This window comes from Macaca nemestrina, chromosome 2, assembly GCF_043159975.1.
Source record: "Macaca nemestrina isolate mMacNem1 chromosome 2, mMacNem.hap1, whole genome shotgun sequence".
Classification (NCBI taxonomy): Eukaryota; Metazoa; Chordata; class Mammalia; order Primates; family Cercopithecidae; genus Macaca; species Macaca nemestrina.
This window is the reverse complement of record NC_092126.1, coordinates 92,851,238-92,868,803: the sequence shown is the minus strand read 5'-3', so window position 1 is coordinate 92,868,803 and position 17,566 is coordinate 92,851,238. Positions and strand designations below refer to the sequence as shown.

The 17,566-nt window shown below is 38.3% G+C and overlaps 1 protein-coding gene across 23 annotated transcripts in view; it reads left to right on the top strand.

Moving 5' to 3' along the window:
• The window catches only part of LOC105489960 (peroxisomal biogenesis factor 5 like), a 250,128-nt gene that overhangs the window by 90,364 nt on the left and 142,198 nt on the right, over positions 1-17,566 (top strand). The window lies entirely within an intron of this gene.

The following is a 17,566-nucleotide window of genomic DNA, read 5'->3' as shown; positions in this document are numbered from 1 at the left end:
TCTCTTTCTTTCTCTTTACCCATTCCTCTCCTCCAAGATGCATTCTCATCCACCCCTTCCTCATCCATGCTATGCTGCCATGCACACTTCCCTGTCTGTAAAGTCCAGGTTCCTTGTGTCTGACTGTTCCCTCTGCACACAGTCCGTAGGAAGCATGGTCAGGTCACCTGCACTGACTAGGACCCAACAAGAACCAACACATAGTCCATCCTTCTTCCTGAAATTCTGGTAAAAAAAAAAAAATTAAAATTTTGCACCTCATGTAATGCTGAGGAACCCCCGCGTCAGCATTTCTAGGATGTGCTCATGGAGAACTATTCGGCTGTCTTCATATAACTTTCCTTTTATTTTTTAGCCACCCTCATTTATAGGACCATAAGTCGATCAAAATGATACCAACTCATTTTTTCTCTGGCCTTCCTCTGGGTTCATGTCGTCCAACTCTGCATGACGTACACCACCAGAACTGCTCTTCTCAGGATACTCACCAAGGGTCCTGGCTACTCACACCTGTCTGCTCACTCAGTGGGGGCCTGAGTGCACAGCTGCAACCTCTTTATGGCTTATAAACATGCTAATTGAGACACTTTGCTCTAGGTAATGAAGAAGTCTAGGAATATGAATTGCCAAATCATTTGACTTTGCCCCTTTGTAAATGAGGGGCCTAACTGGGCTGTATGTTCTAAGTTCTCCTCCGGGCCCAGAAGTCTATGTATCTGTAGTTGACACATACATTACCCCTAAAGCCCAGTTTCCACTTGCTTCAGACTTCCTTTGAAGCTTTAATACCCAAGACCTAACTATTTTATTTCCTCTCTTCTGAACCCTCTGAACATCTTGCTTTAGTTTAAGGCTTCAAGAATATCCATCAATACAAATTACAGAGCCCACCCCCTAGAGTTTTAGATTCAGTAGAGAAATTGCACTTCTGACAAGTTATTGAGGTATATGGGTGCTTCTGGTCTAGGAACCATACTTTGAGAGCCACTGGACTAAGAATTTTGAGAAGACTTTACCAACACTTTCTTATAAGAGGTATCAATCCTGTTTCTCAGAGCTGATCACACCTGTTTTCTTCAGTAAGCATCTTCATTTCAAAGGATGCTTACTCAATCAAAAATGAAGACCACGTAGAAAGTCTAATTTTCAGGACAAGGATACTGAAATGTAGTTTTTAGGTGCAGTGAATTTCCCGAAGGAACTCAAATGGCATACATTTGTGAGGCAGAGTTGCAGCAGCACGATGCAGTCTTTTCCCAGCCCCTGAGCCATTTACTAGACCAGGTCATCCTTTCAGGACTCATGTTTTATTGTTTTTGTGAAGAAAATACTTCTGACAATTGCTGCCTCAGAACTTAACCTCTAATGCAATAAGTGACAGTGCACTGAACTCCAGAAGAGATTTAAGACTGGGGTCTAATGGCTTAAGACAATCCAGCACTGGTCTCACGCCCTGCAGGAAGCAGCAGCTGCAGGTCTTAAAGCATTTGAAAAATGCAGCATGGCCCAAAGTCAGTTTCCAAAATGAAGCGTTGTCATCCATAAATTTGGAACACTTTAAGAAAGGAATTTACAGGTTTTAGCCAACATTCACATCCCCTCCTTGAGGCACGTCTATGTTGAGAGTTCCCTTGCCTCACTTAAAATAGTTATCTTTTTCATTGTGTCGCTCTGTGGTATTTTTCCCGTAAACTCTTATTTTGTGTGGATATGGTAATGAACCTTATAATGCCAACCCCAATGGATGGATGCAGACAGTTTTATTAAACACGCTATTTCCCTTGCCCACCAAAGTGTTAAATGATAGTTTAGAGGTTTGTATTCATCATGCTGATCTAATTATACTAGACAGCTCTTGTTAAGTCTCCAGAGTAACCGGATTTCAAGGCCTTTTGTGCAGATGCACAATTTTGAAGAGATTAACAGATTAAATGCCTTCTAACTTCTCATCTATATAAGTTAGTAATGGACAGGGTGCCTTCATTATCATCTCAACTCCATTGAACCTAGTGGGAAAAAGGGTTTTCAGCCAGCCCACATTTTAATAGGTGAAAAGAAGAATTTCTTGCCTAGATGACATGAGTAATTTTATCTCTCTGAATCTCCATTTGAGAGGGTGTGCCCCATTTTGTATGTTCACCTCTGCAGACTTTACCTTTAAGATGTTTACCTCATCAGAATCCATTTTTATAATATTTAGTATGGCTTCTGGTTCCATAATTATATGGTGTTGGTGAGAGTGATGTTGGAGGTGGTGACGGTGGTGGTGGAGGTAGAGATGAAGGAGGTGGTGGAGTTGATGGAAGTGCTGGAAGTAGAGGTGGAGATGGTAGAGGCGGTGCTACCAAGCAGTGCTAGAACTGGTGGATCCCCAGTTTCCAGATGAGGAAACTGAAGCCCAGAGAGGAGAAAGCATTGTCATTTCACACAGGAGAAACATTTCTCTGCCTCTTTTCTGTCCCACTTGCACAAAACCTGTTTAATATTGGGTAGTCCTAACAAATAATACCAAAATCTTGAACTAAGGTTCCAGAGTTACCAAATCCTTACAACCAGGTACTCAGGAAAAATTAGGACATTCTGCTTTCCCCAAGCCAAAGAGCTGACCTGATTTCTACCTCATCAGGCTACATATGTCCTATATCCACTGCAAAGGCAACCCCAAAGCCTAAGTTCTGTGCAGTTGGAACTAGGGAACACACTGGTCTTTCCTGGAGAAATAAAATTAAGATGATTGGTCATTATATTATTATGGTTACATGAAAGGAGGCCAGAGCTGAAAGATGGTAAGTGTGCTTGCAGGCAAAAATGTCCAGTGCTTCACAGAGGCTATTTTTTTCATTAACTTTTTTTTCTTTTTTGGAGTAGTTTTAGATTTACAGAAAAGTACAAAGATAATACACGGAGTTCCCATGTACCCTGCATGCATTCTCTCCTACTGTTAACATCTTACATTACTGTGGTACATTTGTTACAACCAATGAACCAACCTTGGTCCTTTGGTACTTACTATTAACTAGACTCTACAATTTGTTTGGATTTCATCTGCATTTCCCTAAATATAAAACAATATGAACTTTTTACTTTTGTAACATGGTAAAGTCCATCACACAAGATGGCTTGAAGCTCCTTAAGGGTAGGCTCTAATTATATACATTTAATCTTATTTCTTTTAGCACCTTGTGTGTGTGTGTATATATATACACACACATATATATACACATATATATATCAGTCAGTACATATATATATGACACAATAAATGTGTTAACTGATTATGCTACTCTAATATCCCACTGATTCCATTTTCGTACAAGATAATTCACCAGCCTCACTCAGTTTAGTAATAGTTTTATACACCTAGAATATAAATGAGTAGCAAAGGTTACTCATGCTGTCATGTAAGCTGTCAAATGTATTCTGCTTACTTTTCTTTTCAGAAATCTCAGCCTAAATCTCAGAGCTGAAGATAGTGTTGAGAGCCATGGAGTAAGGGTTAAGCTCTTCAAGGTGATGCTAAAGAGAGCGCAACAGAGAAAGGCTGGTGACTCAAGAACCCCATAAATCCTTGCTCTGCTTGACTCTTCTCCTTGGTGACTAGGCTCTTGGAGAAGTACATGGCACCCTGTCCCTTCTCTCTAGGGATGACTAGGCTCTTGGAGAGGTACAGAGTGCCCTGTCCTTTCTCTCTAGGGTACCTACACATAATTGTGTCCAGCCCTTCTACAAAAGCCTCATTTTTTCAGAACTAAGTTTCCTTTGAAAATTGAAGGTTTATCTGGAAAGTTAACAGAGCAGAATTAAGTTACTCAGAAGTAATGAAAGGAGAAAATCATGAGACCCGGAGCTTAAATTTAAAATTAAAAGCAGCTCCTTTTGATGAAATAATAATAGCTAACATTTCCTAAATGCCAGGCACTATTTTACTGGGTTTATTAACTCACTTTATTTTCTAAGAATCCAAGAGATAGGTTTTCTCTTACATATGTAGAAACTTCTTATATTCCTTCCTCTTCCACATGTTCAAGTACATAGATGAATCCCATCTGACATATATTAGTATATTGCATCTTGAAAAATAAAGTACATTGCCAGCATATTAATCTGATTCCAGAACCCTTGAAAATAATGACAGAAGAAAAATATCATCAATAAGGAATCATTTGGCTCAACTCCACCACTCTCACTACCCTATCCCCATCTCCTTCTTACCTATACAGACAGAAACACACATACAACATACAGTGTACTGCCGTGACAGCTACTGTCTTGATTCGTTTTGTGTTGCTATAACAAGATACCTGAGACTGGATAATTTATAAAGAAAAGAGAGTTATTTGGCTTACAACTCTGGTGGCTGGGAAGTCCAAGAAACGTGGTGCTGGCATCTGCTCAGCTTCTGGTGAGGGCCTCATGCAGCTGGCAGAGAAGCAGAAGGGAAAGTGGGTATGCCAAAAAAAAAAGAGCCAAAATGAGGAGGAACTTCACTTTATAGCAACCCACTCTCACACTAACTAATCTAGTCCCACGTGTGAGAACTCACTATCACAAGAATAGCATCAAGCTCCCCATGATGGTGGAGGCCCCATGGTCCAGATGCCTCCCATCAGGCTCCTCCTCTTAAAAATTCCACCTGCGACATTGCTGCCCTGGGAATTAAGGTTCCAACGTGAGTTTTAGTAGGGACACTCAAACCACGCAACTACCAAAATAATTGTGACTACCTGCAAACTTTTATAGATAGGAGAAGAATTACTAGATTAACTTTAAAAAGATGTATGTCTCATTATTAAAGTGATATACGCTCATGGTAGAAAATAAACAGCAGAAAAATACAAGTTTTGAAAAGAAAGTGAAAATAACCCATAAGCACATCCCACATGGGCTGGAGGCCCCAGTGGGGCCCAGATGCTCATGGTAGAAAATAAACAACAGAAATATACCCATGGTAGAAAATAAGCAGCGGGAAAATACTTACAAGTTTTGAAAAGAAAGCAAAAAACACCCATGAGCACATCCCACAATATGGTCATTTCTACTATTTTGTTGTAGCTCCTACAAATCTTTTTTTCTATGTATATATGGTTTTCTTTCATTGAAGTCACACTGCATGGACACTTTAATTCTGAAACTTTTTTACATAGCATTACACAGTATCATTTTCCCATGTTATTATAAATTATTCAAAAGTATCATTTTTGTGACTACAGTAGCATGTTTCATGCTGTAAGTTAGGACTCGAGTAAGTCTGCCCCTCTGCCCCTTTGCCACTACACTGCATGCAACTCTTTTTTTTTTTTAATTCTCATATAATAAAAAGATCATACAAGCCTTTGTAAGCTTGGTTTCACTTCTGGGTTTATTCATGGCCAAGTTATTTCTGCCAAAATCAGGTCCTTTGCTATCCAAAATGCTTTAATATTGACATCTGAACATTTATAACAGGGAGGCACATAAACACATATCTCTAATTTATGATATGGAGCTAGTAAAAAGAAAATGCTTTTTAAAATACATTAATTCAATCAAATGCTACCACATAAGGAAATCAATATTTTTGAGATGATAGTTTCCAAACAATTAGAGTATTAGTATTGAGCCCTTTTGTGTGTTCAGCAAAAACCAGAACAAGGAGAGTAATAAATGGCATAGGGAATACAAATTGATATTAGATTCATACTAATATTTTCTGGTTAGATAATGCTTATTTGCTTCATGTTGCATCAATGGAAATAAAGTGGAGAGAGTATAGACTTTGAAAACAGTAACTGAATTCAACTTCCAGGTTTGCCATTCAGTAATTTCATTTTTTACTAGGCAAGTTGTTTAACCTCTGAGACTCAGAGACCTCATCCACAAAGTAAGGTTCACAGTGTCCACCTTATCATGTCACTTGTGCTAAGGATTAATTGAGACAATGTGCATGAAGGTTCTTAGTGCATGGTACATAACAGAGGCTTCATAAATGCTAGTTCTCACTACCATTTCTTTTCCCTAAATAGCCTGGTTTACTCAACAGACATTTAGCTTAATCCCTGGTTCAGTACACACAATCTTTCCAATCTTCCTTCCATATATATACATAGATCTTGCCATATCCACTTGTGCAGAAATGTGCTATATGTAAATGCAAATTTTACTCTACGAAAATACATATAAGATATCCTCCAGAGTAGCAGCTATTCATATGCATGAATTGTATGCCAACCTGCTTGATCTGGATAGAGTTGGTGCAGGTTGGATGTAACAGCAAGCTGGCCAGAGCATTTGCGCTGCTCATCAACCGCCACGCCAAATTCAGCAGATCTGCCTGGCTTGTCAGAGAGGATATCCCTTTCTTCCTTTGTGTCCTATTGGGCCTTTCTGAGTCCTGGAACAACCTTCCCAGCTAGAGAAGTGTTCTCCTGCCATCGGGCATGTCAGAGTGGGTCAAAATTCAAACATAGGGAACAGACTGCAATCTAAAGCAGTGCTACTCAAGATAGTCCTAAGACCAGCAGATCAGTACTACCTAGAAGCAAATTTGGGGACTCTGCAAAGGCCTACTGAATCAGAATCTCTGAGGGTGAGGCTCTTCAGGTGAGCCTGGTGCTTGCAAAATTTTAATTTAAAGTGAAACTTCATTCATTCAACAAATGTTAATGGAGCTCCTGCTTCTCTCCCCATTGCTCACTTGTCACCAAAAACACTGGCCTTCTTGCTGAACCTTGAAACAGGAGGAGGATGAAGAGGAAAGACTTTTGATGTAACTACACAGAATGGTTAAAATTCCATTTGTATTTCGTCAGTGTTTCTAGTTCCTTGTGTTTCATCAATGTTTCTAGTTCCAATTTTCAGACTAGTTTCCAATTTCTTTTAGAATTTTTAAAATTCAGTTAAAGTGCTTGCTGTTTAGCGATAGAAATTTCACTGGTATTGAAATTAGTTTTCTCAAAAAAAAGAGAATTGTATATTGCTCCATTATCTCCAGTCACTTCCTCTAGGACAAGCTTCCCCAGAAAATACCAGCATTAGCAGCATGAGCTGGTGCTGTGGGTGATAGCTTTGGCACAGAAGGCACATGTGCACATAGCACTTACACAGCAGGTGGCCATAATCATTTCCATGACTGGCTGTCGATTTCCTGGTAACAAGAGTCGCTTGGGTACATGGGCAGGATAAACACACATGGTCCAGAACAGCCATCAGTGCTAAAAACAATTCAAGATATATGTGAATCAAAGTCAGGGGTCATTCATTATGTTAACTGAAATAGGCCAGGTGCAGAAAGGCAAATACTATGTGATCTCACCTATATGTGGATTCTAAAAAAGTTGAACTCATAGAAGCAGAGAGCAGGATGGTGGTTACCAGAGGCTGGGGGTGGGGGCGGGGAGGAGTTGGGGATATGTTAGTCAGAGGATACAAAATTTCAGTTATTCAGGAGATCAAGAGATCTATTGTACACCATGAGGACTATAGTTACAACAATGTATTGTATTCTCAAAAATCTCTAAGAGAGTAGATTTTTAAGTATTCTAACCACAAAAATGCTAATATATGAGGTAATGCATGTGTTAACTAGCTTAATGAAGCTATTCCACAATGCATGCATATTTTAGAACATCATGTTTTACATGATAAATATATGCAATTTTTGTCAATTTGAATAATTAACTTTTTAAAGTCTGGGGTCATGAATTACTTCATCAAAGGTATCTTTAAAAAAGTTAAGAACATGAATAGAACTTAAATTAACTTTTATTTTTCCAATTTTAAATTAAGAATCAAATCTAATAATATTTGAAATCCTCTCTCTCATGCTTTTGAAATGTCTTAAATGCATTTGCCTGGTACTCATTCCTTAGAATATCATAAAGCAGAATTTGGCAATACCAAAACATTATTTACCTTTATTTTGTTTAAAACATGAAGGTAGATCTTTTGTGGGGAGGTAGGGTTATTTTGTTTAGGGTTTTTTTGGTCTAATTTTAAAGCTTATCCTTGCTCATATATGAAACTCAAGCAAATGTAAACAGCAAAATAAAAAGCAGCTCAAATTCATCCTAGGTAATTGCTGTCAATATTTTGAAAGGCATTCTTGCATATGTCTCTTTATAATCACACACACACACACACACACACACACACACACACAAACTTTATATGAAAAGGACTATACTATACCTGAGGTTTTGAACCCTATTTTTCCCCTGCTTTCCATGTCCTGGAGATCTTCCAGTCTCCATAAATATAAATATAATTTGTCTTTTTAAATAGCTGCATAATTTTTGTTTACTGGGTTATCATAATGTATACGATATGTTACCTATTTATAGACAAGTATGTTGCTTCTAGTTTTTATGACTAAATAAGATTAGGATAAACATATCCTTGTACATGGAAATCTTTGCACATTTCTAATTTTATCACTAATAGAAATAACTAGCAGTGAAATTAGTGATAGAAGGCCATATGCATTTAGAGGTTTGGTTCCATCAGCAAACTGCCCTCCAAAAACACTGTCAAACTTTTTAATCTTTGCCAATCTGATAGACAAAAAATGGTGTCTCATTTTTATTTCTATTTCTTTCATTATAAATGAAGTTAAAGAAAATTGAGTTTAGATACATGTGAACTTAACTGATCATCTCAGGAACCCTGTGGTTAACACTGGAGTTAATTGGGCTGTGCTATATCTAATGAATTTTTCATTTATAAGCTTGGAAATGTTGCATCTTTGAACCTCTTTAGAAAAAAAAATTATAGCAAGTTTCTCTTAAATGAAGCAGATAAGAATAATTTAAATACATCAGAACATACGGCTTCAGGCATCTTGTCATTTTTCTAAGATATTTAAAATCTTGAAAAAAGTATTTGGGAAAAAGTCAAACTTTCCAATGTGGTTCTATCATTATAAATAATTGCCAAAAGCTATTTCAAAAGCCGACTGTGAAGAGATTAAAAGTCAGGAATCCTGGGCTCTCTGTTCCAAGTCTGCCCCTAACCAACTCAGTGACCTTGTGAAATGGACTTCACCTCTGTGGTCTTCAGTTTCCTCCTCCAAAAAAAATGGAAGGGATTGAATAGATGTCCTCTGAGGCATTTTCCACCTGAGATGTGATGATGATCTTCATTCTCAGGACAGTAGTTTTGCCAGGTCCATAATTGACAGAGGTCCCAATCCTGCCACCAATTGAACTCTAGCCCACTATCTTGAACACAACAATAGACACTCAGCTTAAATCTTGGTCAAATGCAAAGAATCCATTTTTTTATTTGAAAAACATTTAATAATCTAGACAAGTTGGAGAAATGTAACCTTTATTTCTGCATGTGAGTGGGTTTGTGTGTGTGTGTGTGTGTCTTTTTCAATTTATTCATTTCTTAAACATTTGTTAGGTATCTACTGTCTTATAGGCTACTGCGGGAAATACAAGGCTGAACAAGACAAATATTTCCTTCCTCAGGGAACTCAATATCTAGTGGAGAAATGGACAAATAAGCAAACAGGGATTGTCTGAAAGAAAACTGTGCTTAAATAATACCGTTTCTTTCTCAAAATTTACATTTGTATGAGATGGCATTTTCCTTTACCTCCATGTTGCTACAGAGATAAAGATGATGAAAGGTTTAAGCAAGCATAAAATGCCTTTCAAAAAAGCCCCAAATATTTGGACCTCTTTTAGAGTAAAATTATCCACTTTGAATGACAGATCCTAACAGTTCCTATTATTTTAACTGCTCAAATATGATTTCAACAACCGGGAAAGCATGAGGCATATTTAAAGCCCAGACTTGGTTATTTTGTCTTAGTAAGTTAGAGAAAGACCAGACATAGTACAGGACAAGTCTCAGGGGTAGTGCCAATCAATAAGAGACTCCTGTGGGTAGGCAAAGCAGCATATTTATGGAGCACCACAAACTTCAGTTGTACTGACGCCAGTGGCCAGTTTCATGGATTCCAGCATGTGGGCAGAGACCAGCATTGCAGAAGCCAGACTGGGTGATATCAGCATCCCAAGAAGTTAGAATTTTGCAACTGGAAGTTATTTTATATATAACAGGAGTACAGTAACTAATCTAGGATTAAACTGAACGTTAAGCCTCTGGAAAGGAAGTTAGACACTGTCTACAGAAAAACAATGTGGTGTACAAAGCAGTCGATAACAGAAAACAAAAGTCAAAAGAGAAACACAGTTTTATGACCTAGTGCAGTTATTCTCAAACTTCCGCATGCATCAGAATCACCAAAGCTCATATTGCTAGACTCCCACATCTAGAATGTCTGATTCAGTAGGTTTGGGTAGGGCCAAAGAATTTGTTTTTTAAAAAGTTCCTAGGTGATATTGATGCTTCTGGTCCAGGAACCACACTTTGAAAAATACTTACAGAACAGCCCAAGAACTCACTCAGGCTTGGCAACTCAGACATAAAAACCTTGTTTTCAAAATTGGGATTGTGAAATGAAGGGGAATATGTGGAAGCCTGTGGTTTTAAACCCAGCTGTGTCCTGTCTAATAAACAACAAGAGAACCAGAAAGAGCAACATAGGTCTACACAGGTCACCGGGACAGATTTTTAAAAACATGGGTGGGGACAGAGTGACTGACACTGGAGATGTGATTGGTTTCAGAAAAGATGTCATGGGAGTTGAAGGTTATCTATGATCTCAGGAAGAGGCAGGGGCAGGTGCATTAGGCAAGAACTGGTCTTAACGTCCACAAGGACTCATCATCATCTCTCTGAACCAGGGGCGTTTGCTGAATGCAAACACGTGCCTGTTCTTTGTGTATACTTAAAGAGTAGTTCTATATCTAAATTCTGCTCCAAACTATAAAGTTTGATCCTATGAAGTTACCAGTATTTAACACCTTCTGACTTACCAAAAAAAAAAAAATGGCAACTTCACAAGATGCAACCTAATACAATATGAACTGTAAAATAAATGTAATATAGAATATGAACTGAAAATAAATGCAGAATTCTTTATACTTAGCTCTCCTCTTTTGTCAAATAAATTTTAAATGAGGAATCAATTTTTAGGTTTTCTATATTTAGATTTAAGTACTTTGAGGATTTTTCCATCGCAGATTTTCCATCCTTGAAACAACTTGCACAGAATTGACTCTGATCTGCTGCCCCCTGCTGTCAGCTAGGGAAGCAACCTGATTTTTAACTGTTGAGGAGGCTAGAGCTAATCCTTTAGACAAAAAAAGAAAATCAGGGTTTCTAAACATGTCACTTAGGATTATCCCTTGTTTGGGGTAATCCTTGCCAGTACTTTTCCCCATTCGAAGACTATTGAGACTTGATGGGATAAGTCATTATCATGTGAGCCCTACTGGGCTGACATGTTTCCCTTTTTGGATATAACTTAACAGTTAGAAAAGAAGGATAGAATTGTAGCTGGACTCTCAGTAACTCACACTAATGACAGGGACAGCTGTTTACAAATTTCAGTCATCAGACTAAGGAGAATGTATGGAAAGGTAATGGCATGGAGGGGCTTCAAGCCTGGATCTTGATGATTTTGCTGGAGAGAGTTAGGATTTAATTGCCTTCCACAAAAACTGGGGCTTGTGCTCCAGTAGTTTTGTTCTTTATGTGATAAAACGGAATGAGTATAAGCCAACTCTAGGTCTTCACCCTCAATTTTTCTCTGTCACATCAAAAGGGACTGCTGGGTTTTTATAAGAATCACTGAGTTTTAGATCTAACACAGAACTGTGCTGCCAGTGGTAACTGATGGTTGCTTGCAGGAAATGACGGAAAATACTTAAAATTCAATCCAGAATCAGTTGGAGAGTTGAGATTGTAACTCAGATACACAACTGTTTAAATGCTGCCCCTCACTACCCAACGCTTGTTGTAAATGGTTTTTAAAGGCCCCTCGACACATTGTTCGAAGCTTGAGCTGGGAGGGAAGGGTGTGTGTTCCCAAGAGGCCCTAGCACTGTCTCAGTCCCCACCCTCAGCCATTTGTAAATGGCTCTTTGTCTCCTGGAACCTCCTCCAAAAGGGGTGGGTACAGGTGTTCCCAGTTGGGTCACAGGCTGAAAATGTTGAGAATGGCTATTCTGAATTATGGTTGTAATTTAATCCGGCAAATATTATTGAGCTTCTCTCTGTAACAAAGTAGGCTCTGGTGACGCAGGAGCATAAAGTCCGCCCAAAGGCTCACAATCTGGCTTCCTATAAGTGTGAACAAACTGGTTTTACTCAACTATTACTGAAGTAAAGAGAAGTGTTAGCAAATGCTAAACAATTATATGAAAAGAACAGGCAGATAGTCCCTGGACCCACTGATCAACCTTAACATAAATAAAAGTGGGGAAACAAGACCTGTGCATTCAAATGCATTGCCTGAATTGGGATGTGCGGGAAGCTTAACATACAGAGTGACTTTCAAAGATTTAGTCCCAGAAATATACACTTCATTAATAATATTGTATGATCACATGTTGAAATGATAATTTTTCAATATGTTGGGTTAAATAAACTATTACAATAAAAAAGAAAATTATTGGCTAAAACTTCCCCCATTTAAACTGCAAACTAGTGTGCTAGTGACATGAGCATTTGCTACAGTTTACACTATTTCTCACCATATGAAAACCAAAATCTTTAACTTAGCTCACAAGGCTACACAAAGGATGCCGAAGGGCAGGTTTTGTTTTTTTAATATCCAATTCCTTGCAGATTGATGATTTTCTAAAGACAATAACAATTAATTTTTCAAATAAACGAAATGAAAAAAGTCACACAAAATGCAAGCCCAATTTTATTGTTAGTTTAACAAACATAAATTTACTTCGTGAAATGGCTATAAAAATTTCTACAATGTAGACTTCCAATTTTTATACTCGCCTCATCCCTAACAAGATAGCAAACAGTTCACGGTCCATATACCACTCTTTGAGTGACACAGGCTAGCCCCTGCCTACCTCTCCGTATCCCTCTCTGCCGGCAGCCACAGTGGCCTGTTTCCCTTCTTAGAACATGCCACTCCCCTTACACTGGCAGGACTCCCAACCCCTCTTTGCCTAGTTAGTCAGAACCATCTTTCAGATTTCAAGCCACAAGCCTCTGTCTTTACCCTGACAGCCTAGACCCTAGTCAGGGTCCCTGTCTGTGCTCCATTGTACCATGTGCTTCTCTTTATCACACGTTTCACCATTTGGAGGAACCTGACTCCTTCACTAAGCTGTGGGCTTACGGTGATGGTATCAGTTTTGCTCACCAATGATCCCAAATGCCTAGGACATACTACATACTCAATAAATACTTGTTTAATTAATAGATAATTAAAATATAATTTGAGCTCATAAAATTCAAACTTTCATTTTGTAACTGAGAAAACTAACCTATAGAGAGTTTAAGCAATTTGCTTAAAATTTCCAAGGATATATATATTCAAAACTAAGACCCAGATCTGCATAAGTCCACACCATTACTTTTTTCCTAAACACACTAAAATAGGGCATTACCCAGAAATCATAAAAATCGTTTTGGATGGTGACCATTTCTATGAGTTGAACCCATTTCCAAAATTATCCAGAAAGTTTACACAGTTAAACAATATTTTATTTTGTATCTACTCATTCATTTCACAGATATTTGTTGAACACCTACCATGTGGCAGGCATTACTCTAAATGTTGTGAATGTGGCAGTTGTGTAGAAAGCCCAGGGTTTCCTGAACAGCCTCTTTCTAGTGGGAGAGACAACAGCAAACACAGAAAAAGACCCATAGTTGGTGATAAGTCCTTTGCACAGAATTAGCACAAGATAAAGGGATAGAGGGACTTTGAACAGAATTAGCACAAGATAAAGCGAAGGAGGGACTATTTTGGATGATGTAATCAGGAGGCCCATCTGAGGAGGTGATGCTTGAATTGAGACCCGACTATGAAAAGTGGTCGAGGAGTTCTGGTGGAAAGCAGAAGGGACGGCAACTGCAAAGCTTTGAGTTGGGAACAAGCCTTAGTAAGTTCCAAGAACAGCAAGTGTGGCTGGGCAGGAGGGGGTTCTGACTCCAGGATGAATGAGGAAGTAGGATCCGATCTTGGCTGGCTGGTCCAAGGACACTGATGTAATCTGATTTGGCTTTTCCTCTGGTTGTTAAGGAGAGCACTGTGGGGTCAGATGGAAACAGGCCAGCAGCAAGAGGAGTCCAGGTGAGAGATGAGAGTAGGGTAGCAGCAGTGGTGGTAGCGAGAAGTGGTCGCATTCAAGATTTGTTGACTCTGCTGATGGATTGGATATTGCAGGTAAGGAAAAAAGAGAACTTGGGATACTTGCGAGGCTTTTTGACTTGAGCAATTGAGTGAATATTAGTGCCAAAAACAGAAATATTGGAAAACTCAGGAGAAACATTTGGAGGGGGGAGATTTCTTTTAAATCAAGAGTAAAGTCATGTGTGGAGTAAATAGCACACAGCGTAGACCACAGAGAGAAAACAATTTTCAATATGGTCCATCAGAAACCTTGTGATGCTGACATTTTCTCTAATAATTTTACCTGTGCTTATATGTTGTGATATATTAAGTATGTGAATAAGAAGATTTGGGCAGAGTATTAGACAGAATAATTAAATCAAATAATTGAAATATTAATACTTTTTTAGAATATTGGTATCATTTTTGTTTGTTTTGCCTAATATCGTTAATTTTCCTAAATTTACAGATAGCGAGTTAAAACTGTTCCTTGATAATATGTAGCACTATTTACAAAACTATTTATTACAGCAATGATTCTAGTGTCAAAATAGGAAGTAATCTAAATCATCATCAATAAAGTAAATACATATATTCTTATAACTGAATATTATTATGCAGATACAACGAAAATAAATTTTTCATGCACTGATATTGGAAAATCTTTAAGATGTATCCAGTAATAAAGGCAAAGTATACAATAATTGGTACAGTATGTTACCTCTTGTCGTTAGAAGGGTAGGAAAATAAAAATATGTATACAGTCTGTGTTCACTTGCATGAACATGAAGAAACTCTGGAAGGACACATAAAAAAACTAACCACAGTGTTTATTTACGGACAGGGCATGATGGATGGGTGAGCTAGGTAGATGGGGAATACGAGTGTGAGGAAGATTTTCTACTAGATGCCTTTTTAAAATTTTTGAACAATATCAATGTAACACCTATTCAAAAAAATTAAATTAAGAAAAATAACATTAGGCAGAATTTAAAGAATGACCAGAATTATTATTGAAAACACACTGTGCTGCCAATAGAAACTTTTTAAGCAAGACACTTCCACTGGCCTCTGAGCAGCCTCCCTGGGAAAGGGAAGATGAGCTTCTGATGTAAACTCTTTCCTCTTTTGGACTTTCTAATTCTTACCTCTCAGATTCTGCACTCAGCCTTCCAACGTGGGTAAGAAAGAGAGCTGAAATGTCTAGAATCTAATATGAAAGTGATAAATAAATAATCTTATTATATTTGCTTGATTATTTTCTTCTTACTATGCCAAGTTAAGTGCTTTGCAGTACTTTTTTAGAATTCATTTACTCAAAAAAATTATCTCTTAGGTGCAACATGCTGCTGTATACCCTAAAATATAAAAATTAATTTAATTTCTGTTGACTCTCTTGATACTTTTAAGATATAAGGAGGCAAGGAAATGCCATCCTTTTTGCAGGTGAGTATATTTCCATGGTCCTAAGAGATTATTAGGATCATAGAAATGCAGGTAAGTATATTTCCATGGTCCTGGCCTGAAATGGCTCAGGGCTTAATAAGAACAGCACATGCAATTTGCCAGTTTAGGAGGTAAAATCCACTTGCATCCATTGCCTTTCTAGGTCATGATAAGGATCAAATTTCACTTTTGGAAAAGACAGCTTGTCTCTCTTCTTACAGTGAGTGTTTACCGTGGTAAGAGTATGAAGTAAATTATTTCAGCTTTGCGTTTAGGTTTAAAAACATGCTTTCACTCGTTTATTCATTCCAAAAACATCAGTCCTCTCTCAGGGACTAGACATTGATGACAGGAGCGAGGGAGACATGAAGATGACGAGGCTTTGGGCCCCATCCCAAGAAGGTGGCATCTAGCTGGGGGAGTAATGGCATGGCCATAAATAACACAGTACATGGCAGAGATGATCGGTGTCTTAGGAAAGGTTCAGATAAAGAGCTCTAAGGAGACAGGTATCAGCTGAGTTGACAAAGCAACAAAATCTCATCTCGAGTCCCAGGCAAACGTCACAGATGTGGTCTAGGTCAAACCTATCCCCGATAGTGAAGCCTGAAAACCTAGCCTGAGAGCGGCTTTTTAACCCAGTGTTCCCAGTATGGCAGCTGAAGGATATCTCTTGATTATATATCTTAGTTTTGAGGTTTTTCTAAGTCTTCGAAGTACATTGCTCACTCTGATGCCTGAATAGGTTTTGATAGTGACTGTCGACATAAACATGATTTCACCTTAGAAATAAATTTAGTTCCGTTTTTCCCTGCAAGTAAACAAGGTCAGTAACTCCCGTTAGTCCAGCTGCATAGATGAAAATTGGCTAAAACTTCATTTAAAATAACCGCTAATACTTTTTAAGCACTTACTGTGCTTACTTTATAAGCATTGCTTCATCTAGTTCTTACATCAGACTTAGAAGTTAGACAGTTATTACTGTGCTCATATTACAGATGAGAAAATAGAGACGTAAAGAAATTATCTATAGTCATACTGTTACTAAGTGGGAGAGCTAGGAGTTCAATTTTGATCTGTGTGATTTCAGACTCAAGATCTTAAGCCTTATGCCAGTGATTTTCAAATGTTAGCATGTATAGAATCACTTGAAGGGGTTATTGAAACACAGCTTGATAGCTTCACCTCTAGTTTCTAATTTAATGGTTTGAGAGTGGGCTACAAGAATGTGCATTTCTAACAAGTTCCCCTGTGATGCTGATGCTGAGGCTGCTGATGCAGGTGCTGCACTTTGAGAAGTGCTGCACTCTGTTACACTTCTACCAATGGTAGTTTCCCCAGTGTTCTTTGGAGAAACTTGAACCCAATCTCACTGGATAAATATTTATGCCAGTTCTCCCTTTATTGGAATAATCAAGAATTCACTGGAGATCTTTGAACAGACTAACTCACAGAGATTTAAAGCAAATATTCAAAATATTAAAATTCCCAATTAAATAATTCATTTTCTATGAAATGAATATGGAATTCTTTTTCATTAAGGGCAAGGCTGATCTTTCTACATGAATTATGAAGATTTTTAAATTAGTTGAATAACATTCTGATCACAGCTTATAATAGTTTCAGTGCATATTTTGTCCTTCAAACAGACATATGATACGAGAATTAAGAAAAGGGCCTGGTGTGGTGGTTCACAGCTGTAATCCCAACACTTTGGGGGGCCGAGGTGGGCAGATCACTTGAGACCAGGAGTTCAAGACTAGCCTGGTCAACATGGTGAGACCCCGTCTCTACTAAAAATACAAACAATTAGCCAGGCGTGGTGGCATGTGCCTGTAATCCCAGCTACTGGGGAGGCTGAGGTAGGAGAATCGCTTGAACCCAGGAGGCAGAGGTTGCAGTGAGCCGAGACCGTGCCACTGC